The sequence below is a fragment of the Schistocerca serialis genome, chromosome 2, assembly GCF_023864345.2.
Source record: "Schistocerca serialis cubense isolate TAMUIC-IGC-003099 chromosome 2, iqSchSeri2.2, whole genome shotgun sequence".
NCBI lineage: Eukaryota > Metazoa > Arthropoda > Insecta > Orthoptera > Acrididae > Schistocerca > Schistocerca serialis.
The window spans coordinates 881,030,807-881,053,130 of record NC_064639.1 but is presented as its reverse complement, the minus strand read 5'-3'; positions in this window follow the sequence as shown (position 1 = coordinate 881,053,130).

Genomic DNA, 22,324 nt, shown 5'->3' with positions numbered 1-22,324 from the left:
TATAAAATTAATTTCTTTACGTGTGACATTTCACAATTTTTTCACTTACTATTGGCTGCATTTGTTTGCTATAGGTATGCTTTTCGTCATAAGTAAGAGAAATTCCTCGATGAATTTTGCACAGCAAACAAACCATACTTACAGATGTATGAAACCCTAGAATTTATTTGATTTATGGAAAAATAAATGAGCTGCTACATTTTAAACTTCATGTTCACAAGCACTCAAATTTTATACTTAATTATCTCAATGTTTACTATAGTTTTTAATAGAGTTCGAAAATTCCACAGTTTTGCATTAAGGAATTTGTGTTTAATAAGCATACCAAGTTTGAAAGTAATATTTATTTTGGATGTTACTTGTACCTAAGTACAGAAATTTGTATTTTCTGGAAATGACCATTAAAGTTTCTGCTTGTATTTGGCATTCTTTTGAAACTGTCCAGCACCATAAGCACAATCTTTTTCATTTTTTAGATCAGTATTCTTCCTTTTCACGTAATTCTTCCTTTTCACGTTCTTATGATGCACTCTTCTTCATTTTATCACCTCCAAAATGACTTGTCTGCTTTCACTACAGTTTTGATGCAGTTCACTCAGGGCTTAATTCGCATTTTCTCTAAAACGTGTTTCCTGCTTTGCACACCATCATTAAAACATGAAACTACATCAGAAACAGCTATAGAAAATGCATTTATTCCCACAAAAATTGTTTTTGGCAATCTTTCCCATACATATTAGTTAAAACTTTCATTTGGGTTTTGGGTACAGCCATGAAGACATTTCTTCAATAAGTTTCCATTTGCAAGGTCCTTGAATATAGGTCTGATGGCTGCCATTACAGCAGTTGGTTGAGAATTTCTGAGATGATATTCTTCACTACCAGCAACTGACCTTTGGTAGCCACACCATGATTCACTTGTGGCACCTTTCACTCTATATCTGTTGCCCTGGTGACGTTGTTTAAGGTTGAAGCAACGAATCTTAGGTCTATTTTGGGATAATATGCCCCAAATGAACACAAAACAACACAGCCAAATAAGAATCATTTTAAAATTCACAACACCACACTGCAAGCCTTTCAAAAAAGTGAACAAACAAAATCAGCGATGAAAACAATGCACGTCGATATCAATAGTCCTTTGTTTCACATATGACCATCTCTGGCGCAGATATAAAAATTATAATTCCGCAGAGCGAAATACACTTTCATATGAAAGAAGAATGCTGTGCAAAGGAGCGTGGCGCTGCATCTTGGTACACTTAAGACCAAATAATGAGCCTTATAATCTGTCACATATATATGTTTTATACATCAAACCATTCAGGAAGATGTGCGCTACAAAACTGACATTTTTGAAAAATCGATTTTTTTAAATTTTTGACTTTCTACCTCCCTTAACGATGGCTATACTTTAGCAGAAACAGCTACAAAGTAGTAATTTTTATACTCCACAGAAAAGGAGCAAAACAGGTCAAAAATTGTATGGACCTTTCAGTCTTCTCTCCACAAAATAAGAAATATCCACTAAAATTATCACTATGCTTGTAGAGGAAAACGCTGGTTAATGAAGCTAAGGGAAAACAAAAGGTAAAACAGATATGGAGCATAGATTAGTTGCAAGTCGTGATTGGAATTGCTGAGCGGATCAAACTTTGTCCGCTGTTCATAGGTTTGGGGGAAGATTTTGACTCAGTTACAACCAAAACGTTACTTGCAGCCTCTGTGACATATTATATTAATGGTTCTAATTTCGTAGGTATTCTGCTGAACAATCAGATCTGAAAGAGGAATAAGGAAGGAGATTTATATCATTAAAAATATTTTCGACATTCGCATAATAGGGTTTCCAATGCGATCATTTGTAAAAATTAGGATGTGTTACTTGTTAGTGGAAAATATCTGACCCTGTACTTTTTAGAGATTATGGTGTAGTGCTTTCCATGCAATTGAGGTAAAACCCCGAGAAAGCATTGACTAACATAACATAGAAAATTTGGAACAAGACTGAAAATAAAATGTAACAGAATTAATATAACGTTTAATAAATATAAAACAGAAGAAGAGTGCACATTAACAGTGAAGTCATAGAAACGCGGTATTGAAATTTTCAGTTACGAAAACAGCAGAGGAATTCAACGAAAGTATACTCATAATCTGCAGTGCCTTTGCTAAACTAGCGTTTTCGTTACCAGTAACCATATCAGAACTGTGAACTTTTCAGTCAGCACGAGATATTAATTTTTGCAGTGAGAGAAGTACTTCGCTAAAACCATCCACAAACTGGAAGTAAAGCTTTAAGGACGAGTCGTGCTTGGGTAGCTTTGTCGGTAGAGCACTTGTCTGCGAAAGGCAAATATCCCAATTTTCAGTCTCCGTCTAGTACACAGTTTAAATCTGCAAGGATGTTTCATACCAGTGCACACTCCAATGCAGGATAAAAATTTCATTCTGGACACATTCTCCACGCTGTAGCTAAACCATGTCTCCGTAGTATCCTTTCTTCCAGGAGTACTAGTTCTGCAAGTTTCGCAGGAGAGATTATTTGAAGTTTGGAAGGAAAGAGACGCGGTAATGACGGAACTGAAGTTGTGATGACGGGTCGTGAGTGGTTCTCGGGTAGTTTGGGTAGTTCAGTCGGTAGAGCAGTTGCTCACTAAAGGAAAATGTCCGGAGTTCGATTCTCGGTCCGGCCCACAGTTCTAATCTGCCAGGAAGTTTCATTCAACCCCTGATGACAGAGCTCTGGGAAGATGCGTGAAGGCCATACGGAGAGGAAGAACAGAACAAACATATTGGCCATAGAAGAGACTGGAGTGGAAGACCTAACTGTTACTGACATGACACTGAAGTAGAGGGTCTCGGGATATGTAGACGTAGGATTAGATAGTAGGTGGCCCAAAGAAGATCCTCACTGGATTCAAGGAGATAAGTAAAGGAAGATACGACGACCTAATAAATGTGGAAAGTAGACATTAGAAAACTTTGTACGTTACCTATTATGTATTAGAAATTGTGAAACTTGCAAAATTGTGTACTAAGTTTTATCCACCAGTGTGTGCTAAATGGACGATGATGATGGTGATGATGACGATGACGACGATGATGACAATGATGACAATGACGATGATGGTACCTAGAACTAACATGTCTTAGTTCAAGTACATTTCCTTTGATCGTAGCTGTAGAATGGTAAAGGATCCACATCTCGTAAGTATGTCATAAATTTATAATACGCTGTTTCCTGTATTGCCAAATACGTCAAAGTCATTTACTGTTATCGTACGCGGAAAAAAATTAAAAATGTGCATCCATATCATCTGAAAAATCCTTTTATCTGTATATAAATATTCGTAACTGTTTTTTAATCAATGAGTTTCCTTGTAATTTTGAAACGAATATTTTTTGCGTTTCAATTTGTTTTTAGCATATGTAAACATTCTCTTTAAGATTAATGAAGTTTTTAATGGACTGCCATTAGCACCATACTGGTCTCAGTTTCTGTTCACTGTTCATCAGCATCGATATTTGTCCTGTAAGAGTACCAAGATCACAATAACATCATTTTTGTTTCCTTTATTTGTTTATTATTGGCAGTAGATGTAAAATATTCTAAGTACAGCAGCGCTTCAACCTAGCGATTGGGCAGAGCGAGAAATCAGCGTTATGTTGGTAATTTTCACTTTAGGTTCGTATGTATACAAGACAGAAAAACAAATTTTATCATGCCACATCCGTCTCGTTTATAATGTTTTGAAGGAATTATTGGTGGCCGGAAATATATACATATATACGTGTATTCTGTGTTACTTTATTTATTAGACGTGTTGATTATTATACCAAACGTTTATTTATGTATCTGTGGTTTCTCTCTCTCTCGTATTTGTGTGTGTGTGTGTGTGTGTGTGTGTGTGTGTGTGTGTGTGTAAATTGGAAATTTTGAGCATAGTTATGTACATACGTGATTTTATAGTTCCATATCTTTTATCAGGTATAGCCTTCATACGTTTGTTCTCTAAAATGCTTTCTGGACGTGATAGCTTACCAACACATTTCATTTCAAGCAGCCACCCTCATGGAACATGACACTTCTTTATTAGAGATAAGATTAAGTGCTAGAAAATCAACTTCGGCTATGTATCTCAGTTATTTGTGAAATATACCTTCGATCCTTTGTGGTTTAATTGATAGAACTAATATTCATTCCTTCTTATTCTTCCAGCTTCGCTAATACAAGCTTGTATCGTTCCCGTACCGTGTTCAGATGGCTCTGAGCACTATGGGACTTAACATCTGAGGTCATCAGTCCCCTAGAAATTAGAACTACTTAAACCTAACGAACCTAAGGACATCAGACACATCGATGCCCGAGGCAGAATTCGAACCTTGGACCGTAGCGGTCGCGCGGTTTCAGACTGTAGCGCCTAGAACCGCTCGGCCACCCCAGCCGGCCTGTACCGTGTATTGTGTGATAAATAATGATTCTGTTTGAATTATATGCTCATTTTTTTTGGTAGCGTAGTACGAAACCTCGCGTCCCCGTACTAATGAAGTTGTTTTTGTATAAATATCAGCCTGTAAGTTCGATGGAAGTAGTCAGTGCGGTAGTGCGACTATCACACGTAATGAGGATGCTGTCATCTTCGTGTTTCAACAATTGTAAGTCGAACATGCAGGGCATATTTTAAACTTATTGTTGTTATCATTATACAGTATTAAAAATCAATTGCATTAAGATTAACCGTAACACAGTTTCTCGTCACCAAGCTCTCTGCTTTCTAGCGTCGACTGCTTGACGTGAAGCTAAATCTCTTCTGAGAATGAGAGTAAAACCCAATTTGTACCGTAAGAAGAGACTGAGAAGGTAACATATTATTGCAGATTATCTAATTACATGTTTTCTTTACTTATCGGCAATGTAATATGTCCTTCCTTCGATTATATTTTACACTCCTGGAAATTGAAATAAGAACACCGTGAATTCGTTGTCCCAGGAAGGGGAAACCTTATTGACACATTCCTGGGGTCCGATACATCACATGATCACACTGACAGAACCACAGGCACATAGACACAGGCAACAGAGCTTGCACAATGTCGGCACTAGTACAGTGTATATCCACCTTTCGCAGCAATGCAGGCTGCTATTCTCCCATGGAGACGATCGTAGAGATGCTGGATGTAGTCCTGTGGAACGGCTTGCCATGCCATTTCCACCTGGCGCCTCAGTTGGACCAGCGTTCGTGCTGGACGTGCAGACCGCGTGAGACGACGCTTCATCCAGTCCCAAACATGCTCAATGGGGGACAGATCCGGAGATCTTGCTGGCCAGGGTAGTTGGCTTACACCTTCTAGAGCACGTGGGGTGGCACGGGATACATGCGGACGTGCATTGTCCTGTTGGAACAGCAAGTTCCCTTGCCGGTCTAGGAATGGTAGAACGATGGGTTCGATGACGGTTTGGATGTACCGTGCACTATTCAGTGTCCCCTCGACGATCACCAGTGGTGTACGGCCAGTGTAGGAGATCGCTCCCCACACCATGATGCCGGGTGTTGGCCCTGTGTGCCTCGGTCGTATGCAGTCCTGATTGTGGCGCTCACCTGCACGGCGCCAAACACGCATACGACCATCATTGGCACCAAGGCAGAAGCGACTCTCATCGCTGAAGACGACACGTCTCCATTCGTCCCTCCATTCACGCCTGTCGCGACACCACTGGAGGCGGGCTGCACGATGTTGGGGCGTGAGCGGAAGACGGCCTAACGGTGTGCGGGACCGTAGCCCAGCTTCATGGAGACGGTTGCGAATGGTCCTCGCCGATACCCCAGGAGCAACAGTGTCCCTAATTTGCTGGGAAGTGGCGGTGCGGTCCCCTACGGCACTGCGTAGGATCCTACGGTCTTGGCGTGCATCCGTGCGTCGCTGCGGTCCGGTCCCAGGTCGACGGGCACGTGCACCTTCCGCCGACCACTGGCGACAACATCGATGTACTGTGGAGACCTCACGCCCCACGTGTTGAGCAATTCGGTGGTACGTCCACCCGGCCTCCCGCATGCCCACTATACGCCCTCGCTCAAAGTCCGTCAACTGCACATACGGTTCACGTCCACGCTGTCGCGGCATGCTACCAGTGTTAAAGACTGCGATGGAGCTCCGTATGCCACGGCAAACTGGCTGACACTGACGGCGGCGGTGCACAAATGCTGCGCAGCTAGCGCCATTCGACGGCCAACACCGCGGTTCCTGGTGTGTCCGCTGTGCCGTGCGTGTGATCATTGCTTGTACAGCCCTCTCGCAGTGTCCGGAGCAAGTATGGTGGGTCTGACACACCGGTGTCAATGTGTTCTTTTTTCCATTTCCAGGAGTGTATTTACTTGCACAAATTTACAATAATAAACCCATACAGGAGAGGAAACGTTATATATTACCCGGTCAACCGTTGTACAGGACGAATTTTATAATAGTTTTGTGCCACTTTGTTATTGGACACTGTGTTCTCTGTTTGATGCACTGAATGGAAACCGTAAGATACTGACTTAATACAGCAAGACTGACAACGGATAATAACCACAGAGTACGTACACAGCGTTCGGAACAGCCGTGGCTAGAAGAAAACGCTACAAGCGATGCTATTTGTCGGTGCATACCACGGCCAGAGCACTTGACGCGGCGTGGACGGCAGAGGAAGCGCCTCGCACAACACAGGCATAAATACCGGACTCGTTCCACGCTGGACTTGGCGTCAGACAGCACCTGAAGAAGACTGCGAATCACGCAGTTTAATTATCGTGCAGGGAAGACGCTAATATCCGGCAGAAACACGGTTATTCAAAATGACATTTTAATTTTCTTTAAAGTGGATTTCTTGCGTAATAGAACCGATAATGCACCAAACACGTGATTGAGTTCATTTCATTCAGCAATTTTTTTAACCTTTCGGTATCGAACAAGATCTACATTCAGACAAAAAGCTACCATAACAAGCCTGAAGCAAGCCTTTCTATTTGGCGTCACCTCGGCAGCCTGCATGTCTGCTTCACTGCACTTGTACTTGGTACAGTATCTCATTCGTACTCACGAGTCCTAGTAGATCCGGTTCCAGAACTCTCCACCCCAGAGGAATCTGAGGGAGTCACTTGGACCTCAGCCTTAGTTGCCACCAATGACAACCTTCACGCTTCGGATTCAGCTTGTACTCTACACAGAACACTCAGTAATACATTTTCCATGAACGTAGTTTTCGTTCAGTAATGTAAGAAAGCGTGCTGAAAAGTAATACCTCAGAATTTTTTATGTGAAAAGTCTGATACAAACTTTGTTAACATTCCCAATCTTGTGTTGCTACGACCATCCCTACGTAGTAACTGCCTCCTTTGTTCACGGGTGTCGCGTCGGATAATGTTGTGAAAGCTGCACAATATTTCGACAAGACAGCTACTCGTCATCTTCAGGTGCTGACTGACGTGATGATGCAATAGCTCGCCAATATATAAGCTGGCTCGCGAGAGATGCGCAAGCGCCAAGGGTTAAGGCTACAAGGTCATGGTAGACGAATCATAGAGCACTCACACGGGACACGGCATGAACTACGTAAAGACAAAGATCCTTTCCTCTGCTTGCACGTACTGGGATTCCGTAGTTAAAGAAGTAACGATGTGGTCAAAAGAGACACAGGATCTCAACTCAGAAGGGCATGGGAACTAGCACTGGTGGTACTGAGACATCGTCGGCCGCAGTGGAACGAATCCGAGTCAACACAGACAGAGAATCAAAGCCCACACACTTAAACTGGGCGCCAACACTCCGCCCGCATGCGCTCTGGTGCCGCTATTTGCGGCAGCGCTTTTCCCGCGTCCCGCATGAGAACCCGTGGCCCGTTTGTACTGCAGGGGGCACCGGAGGTCGCCGTGCTCTGTAGCTCATTTACGATGACGTTATAGCCTTAACCCTTCGCGCCTGCGCATCTCTAGCGAGCCAGCGCATGTATTGGCGAGCCATTGCAGCAACACGTCAGTCAGCACATGAAGATAACGAGCAGTTGTCTCGTCGAAATATTGTGCCTCAACAACATTATCCGACGCGACGTCCGTGAACCAAGAAATCATTCTACATCATTATTATTTCTGAACATAGTCAGGCTGGCGACAAACTCCGGAATAAATATGTAAAATTCAGTACATCAAAGTTAACGTGCGTTTATTAGTACACACATCTCCCAAAGAGGTACAAGTTGGTTGCTACCCTCACTGTAGATCGTTTGGCTTTGGAGCCACAGTCTTGCCGCTGCTTGTCCCACTTCGTCATCATGAAAGTGAAGTCCTAGAAGGGTTCTTTAAATTTTGGAAACAGCTGAAAAATTTACGCTGCCAAGTCGAGACTGTACTGAGGATGATCTATGCCAGTCAACCCAAGGTGTAGAATTGTTGCAAATGTCCAAGCGTTCGTGTGTGGTCTGTAGTTGTTGTGCTGAATAAGACAGTGCTCCATATGTGGACGAACTCTTCTAATTGGAAACTCGACTACACCAAGTTCTTCTCACGCCCCAACATAGTTATGTTACACAACGACATGTTACACGCTACAGTTAGTAGCCATCTAGGGACAGAGGGCTGTAAATGTGTAAACATGACGAAAATAAATGTAGAGTGTTAATAAAGTTTGTTTTATTTAAAAATCTTTAAGACTTTTCACATTGAAAAGTCGGAGACGCTACTTTTCAGCACGTTCTCATATCAGTAAATCATTATGAGGGTCTCACACATCCCACTCATGGAGAACATGATTTTTTTGCTTGTGCGTAAATCAGAACAAGTCATTTCTAAGTAGGTTTGCAGGCTAATGCGCCGCTACCCCTTCGCACAGACAGCAAGCCAACTATAAGTATCTATGGATGGGCGATTTGTCTCGCGTTGAGGTAATAAATTGCATATTCCAACAATCATGGTGATGCATTCTATCTGTTAGTGATACCCATTTCAAAATTATTACAATGGTGCTTAACATTATAGGTGAAATGCCCTGCTTAGCCCGCAGGACAGGACAGACAGAATAACTTGTGATAAGGGGCCAAAGTAAGGGGCTGGCAGTTACACTCGAACTTACAACTTCATTATTTGATCAAAGATTATAAAACCCCCAAAAAAATTCTTAAGCAAACAGCTTTAATCTTTGGGACTTTATTACCGGCTGAAAGCCACTTTAATTTAAAAACCGCTGAAGTCCAAAACTTAAAACGCAAACATAATCAGAAACTTAAAAGGCAAGACTTATCTTAGAACAGTTCCTTAGTTAGGCCGAAGTAAACAAGTTAAATTCAAATCGGCTGAAGGCCGAAGACTTAGAAATTCAAAAACTTTTTAATATGCCAAGGGCTTACGTGGAACAGTACCTTAAACTAGGCCGAAGGCCTTAAGAGTAAAACAACTGTAATTTTGAAACACAAAATCGGCTAGAAGCATACAAGTCCATACAACAAACAACAAAATTTAAAATAATAAGACAGTCCACACAAGGGCGGCCAGATGTTCGAGGGTCGGCCTGTAATTTAAACGCTCGCCTAGGTGAGACAGGCAGTCGGGCCAACCATTCACGATCCAACGACAACCCAACCGACCGACAGACAGCGGACCCACTGACATGATAACTTCCACTTCACCCGACCAGGGCACAACAGGGAGTTCAACGGAACAACGTAGAAGACATTGGCGCCCACAACGAATCATACACGGAGCTGTCAAACTACGCACCGTGCTAGACACCAACAACACGATGAGGAAACTACACTGCCTGGAATTTACGTCAACGCCCAGGGAAGGTAATGGGAACGTTAACGCCTACAAGACAGAGGATTCCGCTGGTGCACTTCAATTCAGATAACCAAATACAATGAAACTCCACCGGAGGGTGGCTACAATTTTTCAACTTGAAAAACACGTTGTTGCTCGCGGGAATATCCCAACAGCCGACCACGAACTCCAAACGACACAATGTGAACAGTATTGACTTGCTGGTAGGTTAAATCAGAACTCAACGTTTGTGTCCAGGGTCGGTGAGCAACGGACCTCCTAGCAATGGGAACAGCGCCACACTCTCTGACACCGCGTAGAGACAGCCAGAGGGCCCCGGCCAAACTACGCCCCGCCGACAATTCCTCACTGCTCCACGCCAAGCGACCGACTCCCCAGAGCCAGTACTCTGACAACATCTAAAATAACTTGTCAGAAAAAATCACGCCAACTACACACAGTTTCACGAACACTTGCAAGAAAATCTAGACAATGCCAACGGCAGACTGCAAAATAACAGGGACGAATCACGAGTCGGCACTCGCAACCAACCCATAAGCGATTGCCGGACAAATACACGTCGTCCGGCAAGACGACCGGCCAACGACCAATCAAAGTCGTCCCCACTCCAATCGTGTGTGTCGGCAACCGGCGGGAGAGTCATGGCGGTCCGGACCTCACTGCTGCTGCGCCCAAACTGAACTTGTGCCGCGTGGTAACTAAAACACTGCCAGGTCCGAACTCACTGCTGGACGTTCCAACTGACTGGTCGACACACGACGACCTGGAAGTAATAGCAGTCCAGCAAAGATAATACGGCAGGGCTTATATCAATAAGCGCTGCTATGGTTCAAATGGCTCTGAGCACTATGGAACTTAACATCTGAGGTCATCAGTCCCCTAGAACTTAGAACTGCTTAAACCTATCTACCTAAGGACATCAAACACATCCATACCCGAGGCAGGATTCGAACCTGTGACCGTAGCAGTTGCGCGGTTCCGGACTGAAGAGCGTAGAACCGCATGGCAACCGCGGCCGGCGATAAGCGCTGCTGCTGCCGCTCGAGGGCAGACAAAGCAGCAACTCAGTGACAATAGTAATTGAAACAAACATAACGAGGTGGCAGTACGGCAAAAACAGGACGTTAAATAAGAGATAGCACAAACACGACCCTAGCACGGCTCAATGTGTACTAATAATAAATATGTAAAATTGTCGAGTCTGTTTGTCTGAATACGCTTCTCCAAAACTACTAGACGAATCTTCAAGGAATTTTGCTGGTAACTTGAGCATAGCTTGGGGCATCGTGCACTTTTATTTTGTGAAAATAAGAAAAAAAATTGTGATTGACAGTTTTATCCAAACTATACTCTTATTTAAAAAATGCAGAACACCTTGAAGGACTAGAAGTAGAAAGTTCATATTCGCAGGGCATGTACATTAGTTTGTTCTGAAGAAATGATAAGCATTTCCGTCACCTCGGTTCAGCATATGTACTGTTGCCTAGTAGGGACAGGGTCGACCATGGGCACTGAAACTAGTTCCATATGCGATTACGAAGACCCGTATAAGGTGCGAATGGCGTCCTGTGAGTCCATCCATGTTACATTCACCTGGTTCCAATGTTCATCCGTGGTCGTCGATATTGGGTCACGCTGAATCAGTCGCTTCACCACATCCCTCATACTTTCGATTGGTAACAAGTCTCGTGATCTGGCGGGCCAGAGCAAAAGGCTGACATCCTGTTACACCAATGAGGCACCTGTTCCTGCAGCAATATGTGGCCGTGCATTGTCTTGCTGAAAAATGGCGTCCGGGGTGTCGTGTAGAAAGGATACGGTTGCGGATCGCAGGATGTCATTGAAGTAGGTCAAACTGGTCACAGTACGCTGGACTCGCACCAGCTGTGATTTGTGGTCGTACCCTATAGCACCCCACACCATAATGCCTCGAGTTGGCGCTGTATGTCTTGTGCGAATGCAGTCACTGTGATGTCACTCCACCTGTCTGCGCCAAAACAATATGCGGCCATCATTTTCAAACAAAAAGAACCTGGATTCGTCCGAAAACACCATGAGTTGCCATTCCTGTCCCCAGTGACTCGTTCCTCACAGACCATTGGTGTCTGGCATATTTCTGTACATTAGTCAAAGGTAGGCGGAGAGAAGTGGACGACGCGCACGTGACCCATGCCGTAATAAACGGCGACGGATTGTCAGCCCTGATAGTTTATGATGTGTTACACTGTTCCACTGTTTCGCCAGAGCCAAGGAGGACACAGATCTGTCCTGCAGAGCTATTCAAATGAAGTGTCGATCTTCTGGGGGAGTGGGTCTTTGTAGTGCTACCTGATCCACCTCATCGTGTTCTACGACCTTGAGTGAATCATTCTGTACAGACCTGTCGCATTGCCGAAACATTGCGTCCCACACCAGAAGCAAATTCCCAGACGGATGCATCACATTCTCTCATACTAATATTGTGCGTCCTTCTAAGACCACTGATTTGATGTTACGGTTCGTGCACATATCTGATAGGCATCTGCACGTCTGCTTAAGTCACACTGATCCGTTACCTTCGGTTTATAGCGACAACGGGAGCCGCAGGCACATTTGACCGGTAGATGGTGTTGCGTCGCGATATCGACGTTGACCTTGAACCCGCAAGCCAACATGGTTTAAATGCTAATCTTTTCTACAGCATATACTACTGTACTTGTCCTGTGAATATGAACCTTCTATCTCTACTCTTTCAAGGTGTTCTGTTTTTTCTGAACATGAGTGTAATATTATAAATGCGAAAGTAACTCTTACTGTTACGGTTTCAAGACTAACCGAGTAAACAGATTTCGATGAAATTTGCAATGCAGCTGAGGTCCGAAGGTTGTGTTCACAATGATTTTCTACTCGACGTGTACCTTCCGTGCATGTTTTTAGACATACAGAGACATGTTTATGAGCTGAGGGAGCTTTCCAGTTACAATATCACCACCCTGATGATGTTACCAATGCCGCCTTATATCTCCAGCAGGCCTTGTCGAAGGCCTCCTCCTCCTCCGTGAATCCCGCCGTCTCTACCGTGGCTTCCTTCACACGCGTGACCGGGACACACTACGACGCCACCGGCAACTACAACGACACGTCAGAAACTTGCTCGTCGCTAAGAAGCGCCGGGACTGGCGACAGGCATGCACCCGTCTTAATGCTATCCTTCCTATCAACTCGTCCAAGTACTGGTCAGCCTTCCGCCGCCTTACCGGATTTAACCCCCCCCCCTCCCGTACTACCCTCTCCTTCATGATGACCTACCGTTCCCTGACAACCTTAGTAAGGCCAGTTACTTTGCCTCCTACCTCTCCAATATCCTTACGCTCCCTGACGATCCCCAGTTCGATTACTCCCTCTTCCCGGATGTCCGCGATCGAACCGACACCCCTGTCCCTCCCTCGCCCCTGGCTTCCAGTACTTGGACAACATTACACACAACAAACTCAATGCCCCCATCACTACTCGTGATATCATCAGTACACTCCGCATGAAACGCAACACCCCTCCCAGTCACTATCGTGTTACCTACCGCCACCTCCGTGAAGCTCCCGCCTCCTTCCTCTCCACCCTGGCAGGCTCTATAATGTGGTCTTGTCGACTGACTACTACCCTGACCTGTAGAAAACCCCCGCATATCCTGATGTTCCTTGAACCTGACAAACTGCCATCTGCTGTCTCCTCCTATGGTCCCATCAGCCTTATTTCAGTCTTCAGCAAGGTCCTGGAATCCATTCTTACCTGACGCATCCAGCAGCATCTCCGTTTCCTTCCCACTACCCAGTCCGGCTTTCGACCATCCTTCTCTGCCGATGACCTTCTCCTTTACCTCACTCATCTCCTCTCCAAGCAGCTCAATTCCCATCGATCCGCCATCTTCCTCTCCCTCGACCTTGAACATGCTTACGACCGTGTATGGCATTCTGGTCTCCTCTTCAAGCTCCAAACTTTCGCCCTTCCTATCAACTACGTCCATCTGAGCGGGTCCTTTCTTTACCAATGTCCTTCCTATGTCACAATCCATAACACGGATTCCTACACCTTCTACCCCTCTGCCAGTGTGCCACAAGGTTCCGTCCTCTGCCCTCTTCTCTACCTTCTGTATACGGCGAACATGCCGCTGCCTTCACCCCCCCAGTCCACCTTCTGCAGTACGCCGATGACACCGCCTTCCTTGCCCTAGCCCCCACCCTGCAACGCTTCCAACACCTTCTCCAATCCCATCTTGACCGGTTCACCACTCATTACAACCAGTGTTTGATCAAGGTCAATACGTCCAAGACCCAGGCGATCATTGTAGGCAAAACTACCCCTTCCTTCCGTCCCCTCGATTTTTATATCACCATTTATGGCCGTCCTATCGCCCTCACCCCCACCCTCAAGTACCTTGGCGTCACCCTTGACCGTCGCCTCTCCTGGACCCCCCCTCCCCCCCCCCCCATCTCCTGACAATCCAAGCCAAGGCACACTTCTGACTCTGTCTCCTCAAGCTCCTTTCTGGCCTCATTCGGGTCAGGACCCCTCCACCATCCTCCACACCTATAAAACCCTCATCCGCCCTACCCTCTGCTATGCCCAACCTGTCCAGATCTCTGCCCCTCCTACCTTTTTCAAATCCCTTCAAATCCTATACTGCCATGTGCTCCGCCTCACCTAATGCATCCGTCTCCCCTCACCCATGTGGATCCTCTATGATCTGACTCCGTTACCACACCTCCTCCTTTTCCTCGAACGGATACAGATCCTCTACACATCCCGTGAACTTGATCCCCCTCACCCGCTTGTCTCTCCCATCCTCTCCCACCCTTGTTCACTGCCATGCCTGTATTCGCACGTCCCACCTGCTCTCCATCTCTCCACTCTCCATACCTTCGCCCAACGTGGCTTCCACCAATTCCCCCTCTCTGATGATGCCCTCATCCCCTCCATCTACCCCTCCTACCAACTTTGATCCTCCCCTACCACAGCCTGTGTTTTTTCTCAAAGGCACACTCTCTCCATTCTCTCCCTCCTCCCCCCAGGCTTCCCCAACCCCTACCTTCCTTCCTCGCCCTCTCATCTCCTCTGCCACTGGCATCTCCACCCTCCTATCCCCCACCTTTTCCCCTTTGGCAGGTCTCCAGACTCGTACACGTACAGTGAACATTCGCGCGCCGGAGATCATTGCCATTGGTTATTTGTGTGTGCTGTCATGTTAGTGCTTTCGTGTTTCACTGCCCATGCTCCATCGTTCACATCAGCGTGCGTGTACAAGTGCTGAACGTTTTTATTTTTTATTTTGCTACACCTGTGAACGGCTCCGTGATTTTTACTCATGTGTCTACTGTTTTTTGTCCACAATTATGTTTTGTTTTTCTATGTGTTCCTTGTTTCTCTGTGTATAATCTGTGGCCGAAGAGCGGCGCAATATTGCCGCTGCCGGCCTACCTTTGTATGAGGTGTTAAAATAACAATAAAGAAAAAGAATCCAGTTACAACGTCTCGTAGAAAGACCACTCCGTGAATCACCCGATGTTGCCCTGAACGTCAGTGAGTATTTTGGAGCACATCCCAGGCACGGTAATGCTTACATACAATGTAGTATAAACGAAAACGTTATCGTAATATTGCATATAGGTTGAGGTGTTATTTGTCCCCACAATAATAACAATAATGATAATAATAATAATAATATAGACAAAAACTAACAAAAATACTGAAAACAGAATTGACACCAAGAAACAAGACAAAGGCTATAAATACTTATGCTATAACAATATTGACCTACTCATTTGGAGTAGTGAAATGGAGTAACACAGACCTTGAAGCACTCAATACACTTACATGATCACAATGCAACAAATATAGAATACGTCACATACATTCAGCAACAGAAAGATCCCACATTAAGCAGAAAGGAAGGAGGAAGGGGATTTATCGACATAAAAAACCTACATCATGGACAGGTAGACAATTTAACAAAATTCTTTATAGAACTAGCAGAAAATAGCAAAATACACAAAGCAATCACTCATATAAATACATCGGCTACACCATTGCAACTTCATAACCACTTCTAGACACTTTAGAACACATAACATCAACAGATACAAAGAAAGTTAATTGGAGAAAGAAAACACTACATGGCAAGCACCCGTATCATCTAACACAGCCACACATCGATCAAGACGCATCCAAGACATAGCTAAGAAAAGGCAATATGTACAGTGAGACGGAAGGATTCATGATTGCAGTACAGGACAAACAATAAACACCAGTTTTTATTTTTTTGTTCATCAGTCTACTGACTGGTTTGATGCGGCCCGCCACGAATTCCTTTCCTGTGCTAACCTCTTCATCTCAGAGTAGCACTTGCAACCTACGTCCGCAATTACCTGCTTGACGTATTCCAATCTCAGTCTTCCTGTATAGTTTTTGCTGTCTACAGCTCCCTCTAGTACCATGGAAGTAATTCCCTCATGTCTTAGCAGATGTCCTATCATCCTGTCCCTTCTCCTTAGCAGTGTTTTCCACATATTCCTTTCCTCTCCGATTCTGCGTAGAACCTCCTCATTCCTTACCTTATCAGTCCACCTAATTTTCAACATTCGTCTATAGCACCACATCTCAAATGCTTCGATTCTCTTCTGTTCCGGTTTTCCCACAGTCCATGTTTCACTATCATACGATGCTGTACTCCAGACGTACATTCTCAGAAATTTCTTCCTCAAATTAAGGCCGGTATTTGATATTAGTAGACTTCTCTTGGCCTGAAATGCATTTTTGCCATAGCGAGTCTGCTTTTGATGTCCTCCTTGCTCCGTCCGTCATTGGTTATTTTACTGCCTAGGTAGCAGAATTCCTTAACTTCATTGACTTCGTGACCATAAATCCTGATGTTAAGTTTCTCACTGTTCTCATTTCTACTACTTCTCATTATCTTCGTCTTTCTCCGATTTACTCTCAAAGCATACTGTGTACTCATTATACGGTTCATTCCGTTCAGCAGATCATTTAATTCTTCTTCACTTTCACTCAGGATAGCAATGTCATCAGCGAATCGTATCATTGATATCCTTTCACCTTGTATTTTAATTCCACTCCTGAACCTTTCTTTTATTTCCATCATTGCTTCCTCGATGTAAAGATTGAAGAGTAGGGGCGAAAGGCTACAGCCTTGTCTTACACCCTTCTTAATACGAGCACTTCGTTCTTGATCGTCCACTCTTATTATTCCCTCTTGGTTGTTGTACATTTGTACATATTGTATATGACCCGTCTCTCCCTATAGCTTACCCCTACTTTTTTCAGAATCTCGAACAGCTTGCACCATTTTATATTGTCGAACGCTTTTTCCAGGTCGACAAATCCTATGAAAGTGTCCTGATTTTTCTTTAGCCTTGCTTCCATTATTAGCCGTAACGTCAGAATTGCCTCTCTCGTCCCTTTACTTTTCCTAAAGCCAAACTGATCGTCACCTACCGCAGTCTCAATTTTCTTTTCCATTCTTCTGTATATTATTCTTGTAAGCAGCTTCGATGCATGAGCTGGTAAGCTGATTGTGCGATAATTCTCGCACTTGTCAGCTCTTGCCGTCTCGGAATTGTGTGGATGATGCTTTTCCGAAAGTCAGATGGTATATCGCCAGACTTATATATTCTACACACCAACGTGAATAGTCGTTTTGTGGCCACTTCTCCCGATGATTTTAGAAATTCTGATGGAATGTTATCTATCCCTTCTGCCTTATTTGACCGTAGGTCCTCCAAAGCTCTTTCAAATTCCGATTCTAATACCGGATCCCCTATCTCTTCTAAATCGACTCCTGTTTCTTCTTCTATCACATCAGACAAATTTTCACCCTCATAGATGCTTTCAATGTATTCTTTCCACCTATCTGCTCTCTCCTCTGCATTTAACAGTGGAATTCCCGTTGCACTCTTAATGTTACCACCGTTGCTTTCAATGTCACCAAGGTTGTTTTGACTTTCCTGTATGCTGAGTCTGTCCTTCCGACAATCATATCTTTTTCGATGTCTTCACATTTTTCCTGCAGCCATTTCATCTTAGCTTCCCTGCACTTCCTATTTATTTCATTCCTCAGCGACTTGTATTTCAGTATTCCTGATTTTCCCGCAACATGTTTGTACTTCCTCCTTTCATCAATCAACTGAAGTAATTCTTCTGTTACCCATGGTTTCCTCGCAGCTACCTTCTTTGTAGTCCGCCCCAGTAGCTGAGTGGTCAGCGTGACGGATTGCCGTCCTCTGGGCCCGGGTTCGATTCCCGGCTGGGTCGGAGATTTTCTCCGCTCAGGGACTGGGTGTTGTGTTGTGTTCATCATCATTTCATCCCCATCCGGCGTGCAGGTCGCCCAATGTGGCGCCGAATGTAATAAGACCTGCGATATGGCGGCCGGACCTGCCCCGCGAGGGGCCTCCCGGCCAATGACGCCAAACGCTCATTTCCATTTCCACCTTCTTTGTACCCATATTTTCCTTCCCAACTTCTGTGATGGCCCTTTTTAGAGATGTACATTCGTCTTCAACTGTACTGCCTACTGCGCTATTCCTTATTGCTGTATCTATAGCGTTAGAGAACTTCAAACGTATCTCGTCATTCCTTAGTACTTCCGTATCTCACTTCTTTGCGTATTGATTCTTCCTGACTAATGTCTTGAACTTTAGCCTACTCTTTATCACTACTATATTGTGATCTGAGTCTATATCTGCTCCTGGGTACGCCTTACAATCCAGTATCTGATTTCAGAATCTCTGTCTGACCATAATGTAATCTAATTGAAATCTTCCCGTATCTCCCGGCCATTTCCAAGTATACCTCCTCCGCTTGTGATTCTTGAACAGGGTATTCGCTATTACTAGCTGAAACTTGTTACAGAACTCAATTAGTCTTTCTCCTCTTTCATTCCTTGTCCCAAACCCATATTCTCCTGTAACCTTTTCTTCTACTCCTTCCCCTACAACTGCATTCCAGTCGCCCATGACTATTAGATTTTCGTCCCCCTTTACATACTGCATTACCCTTCCAATAGCATCATACACTTTCTCTATCTGTTCATCTGCAGCTTGCGACCCCGGCATGTATCCCTGAACTATCGTTGTCGGTGTTGGTCTGCTGTCGATTCTGTCATGATGATCTCTCCATTGGCAAAAGATTCCGGAATAGTCCCCCATTCGGATCTCCGGGAGGGGACTGCCAAGGGGGAGGTTACCATAAGAAAAACATTGAATAATCAACGAAAGGATAACGTTCTACGAGTTGGGGCGTGGAATGTCAGAAGCTTGAACGTGGTAGGGAAACTAGAAAATCTGAAAAGAGAAATGCAAAGGCTCAAAATACACTCCTGGAAATTGAAATAAGAACACCGTGAATTCATTGTCCCAGGAAGGGGAAACTTTATTGACACATTCCTGGGGTCCGATACATCACATGATCACACTGACAGAACCACAGGCACATAGGCACAGGCAACAGAGCATGCACAATGTCGGCACTAGTACAGTGTATATCCACCGTTAGCAGCAATGCAGGCTGCTATTCTCCCATGGAGACGACCGTAGAGATGCTGGATGTAGTCCTGTGGAACGGCTTGCCATGTCATTTCCACCTGGCGCCTCAGTTGGACCAGCGTTCGTGCTGGACGTGCAGACCGCGTGAGACGACGCTTCATCCACTCCCAAACATGCTCAATGGGGGACAGATCCGGAGATCTTGCTGGCCAGGGTAGTTGACTTACACCTTCTAGAGCACGTTGGGTGGCACGGGATACATGCGGACGTGCATTGTCCTGTTGGAACAGGAAGTTCCCTTGCCGGTCTAGGAATGGTAGAACGATGGGTTCGATGACGGTTTGGATGTACCGTGCACTATTCAGTGTCCCCTCGACGATCACCAGTGGTGTACGGCCAGTGTAGGAGATCGCTCCCCACACCATGATGCCAGGTGTTGGCCCTGTGTGCCTCAGTCGTATGCAGTCCTGATTGTGGCGCTCACCTGCACGGCGCCAAACACGCATACGACCATCATTGGCACCAAGGCAGAAGCGACTCTCATCGCTGAAGACGACACGTCTCCATTCGTCCCTCCATTCACGCCTGTCGCGACACTACTGGAGGTGGGCTGCACGATGTTGGGGCGTGAGCGGAAGACGGCCTAACGGTGTGCGGGACCGTAGCCCAGCTTCATGGAGACGGTTGCGAATGGTCCTCGCCGATACCCCAGGAGCAAAAGTGTCCCTAATTTGCTGGGAAGTGGCGGTGCGGTCCCCTACGGCACTGCGTAGGATCCTACGGTCTTGGCGTGCATCCGTGCGTCGCTGCGGTCCGGTCCCAGGTCGACGGGCACGTGCACCTTCCGCCGACCACTGGCGACAACATCGATGTACTGTGGAGACCTCACGCCCCACGTGTTGAGAAATTCGGCCGTACGTCCACCCGGCTTCCCGCATGCCCACTATACGCCCTCGCTCAAAGTCCGTCAACTGCACATACGGTTCACGTCCACGCTGTCGCGGCATGCTACCAGTGTTAAAGACTGCGATGGAGCTCCGTATGCCACGGCAAACTGGCTGACACTGACGGCGGCTGTGCACAAATGCTGCGCAGCTAGCGCCATTCGACGGCCAACACCGCGGTTCCTGGTGTGTCCGCTGTGCCGTGCGTGTGATCATTGCTTGTACAGCCCTCTCGCAGTGTCCGGAGCAAGTATGGTGGGTCTGACACACCGGTGTCAATGTGTTCTTTTTTCCATTTCCAGGAGTGTAGATATAGTAGGGGTCAGTGAAGTGAAGTGGAAGGAAGACAAGGATTTCTGGTAAGATGAGTATCGGGTAATATCAACAGCAGCAGAAAATGGTATAACAGGTGTAGGATTCGTTATGAATAGGATGGTAGGGCAGTGGGTGTGTTACTGTGAACAGTAGCAGCAGCAGAAAATGGTATAACAGATGTAGGATTCGTTATGAATAGGAAGCTAGTTACTGTTCACAGTAACACACCCTCTGCCCTACCTTCCTATTCATAACGAATCCTACAACTGTTATACCATTTTCTGCTGCTGTTGATATTACCCGATACTCATCTGACCAGAAATCCTTGTCTTCTTTCCACTTCACTCCACTGACCCCTACTATATCTAGATTGAGCCTTTGCATTTCCCTTTCAGATTTTCTAGTTTCCCTACCACGTTCAAGCTTCTGACATTCCACGCCCCGGCTCCTAGAACGTTATCCTTTCGTTGATTATTCAATCTTTTTCTCATGGTAACTTCCCCCTTGGCAGTCCCCTCTAGGAGATCCGAATGGGGGACTATTCCGGAATCTTTGGCCAATGGAGAGATCATCATGACACTTCTTCAATTACAGGCCACATGTCCTGTGGATACACGTTACGTGTCTTTAATGCAGTGTTTTCCCCTGCCTTCTGCATCCTCATGTTGTTGATCATTGCTGATTCTTCCGCCTTTAGGGGCAATTTCCCACTCCTATGACAAGAGAGTGCCCTGAACCTCTATCCGCTCCTTCGCCCTCTTTGACAAGGCCGTTGGCAGAATGAGGCTGACTTCTTATGCCGGAAGTCTTCGGCCGCCAATGCTGATTATTTATCAAAATTTAGGCAGTGGCAGGGATCGAACCCAGGACCGAAGACGTTTTGATTATGAATCAAAGACGCTACCCCTAGACCACGGGTACCAAATTTTACAGCAAGCATATTATTAAAGATCCCAATACCACAACAGATAAATGCAGACTTTGCAAACAACAAATAGAAACAGTAGATCACATCAGAAGCGGATGTACAATACTAGCAAATACAGAATACAAGAGAAGACATGACAATGTAGCGAAAATAATACATCAACAAGTTGCCATACAACGTAAACTAATAAAACAACACGCACCCACATACAAGTATGCACCACAAAAAGTACTGGAGAATGATGAATAAAAATTATGCTGGAACAGAACCATTATAACAGATAAAACAACACCACATAACAAACCTGACATCATACTCACCAATAAAAAGAAGAAATTAACACAGCTAATCGAAATATCCATACCCAACACAACACATATACAGAAGAAAACAGGAGAAAAAATTGAAAAATACATCCAACTGGCTGAGGAAGTCAGGGACATCTAGCATCAGGATAAAGTTGACATTATACCAATTATACTATCAACTACAGGAGTCATACCACTCAATATCCACCAGTACATCAACGCAGTGCAGCTACATCCAAACGTATATATACAACTACAGAAATCTGTAATTATTGATACATGTTCAATTACCCGAAAGTTCCTAAATGCAATGTAACATATACCGTACAGTTAAAAGGAAGTCACAATTGATCAAGGTCAGCGTCACTTTCCATTTTTAACCAGACATAACGTCTGAGAAAGGAAAGAAAATAATAATAATGTGGTCATTATTGTTAATATTATGAAGGCCATTAGATTTCGCCCACTAATACCTATTTCTCATTGT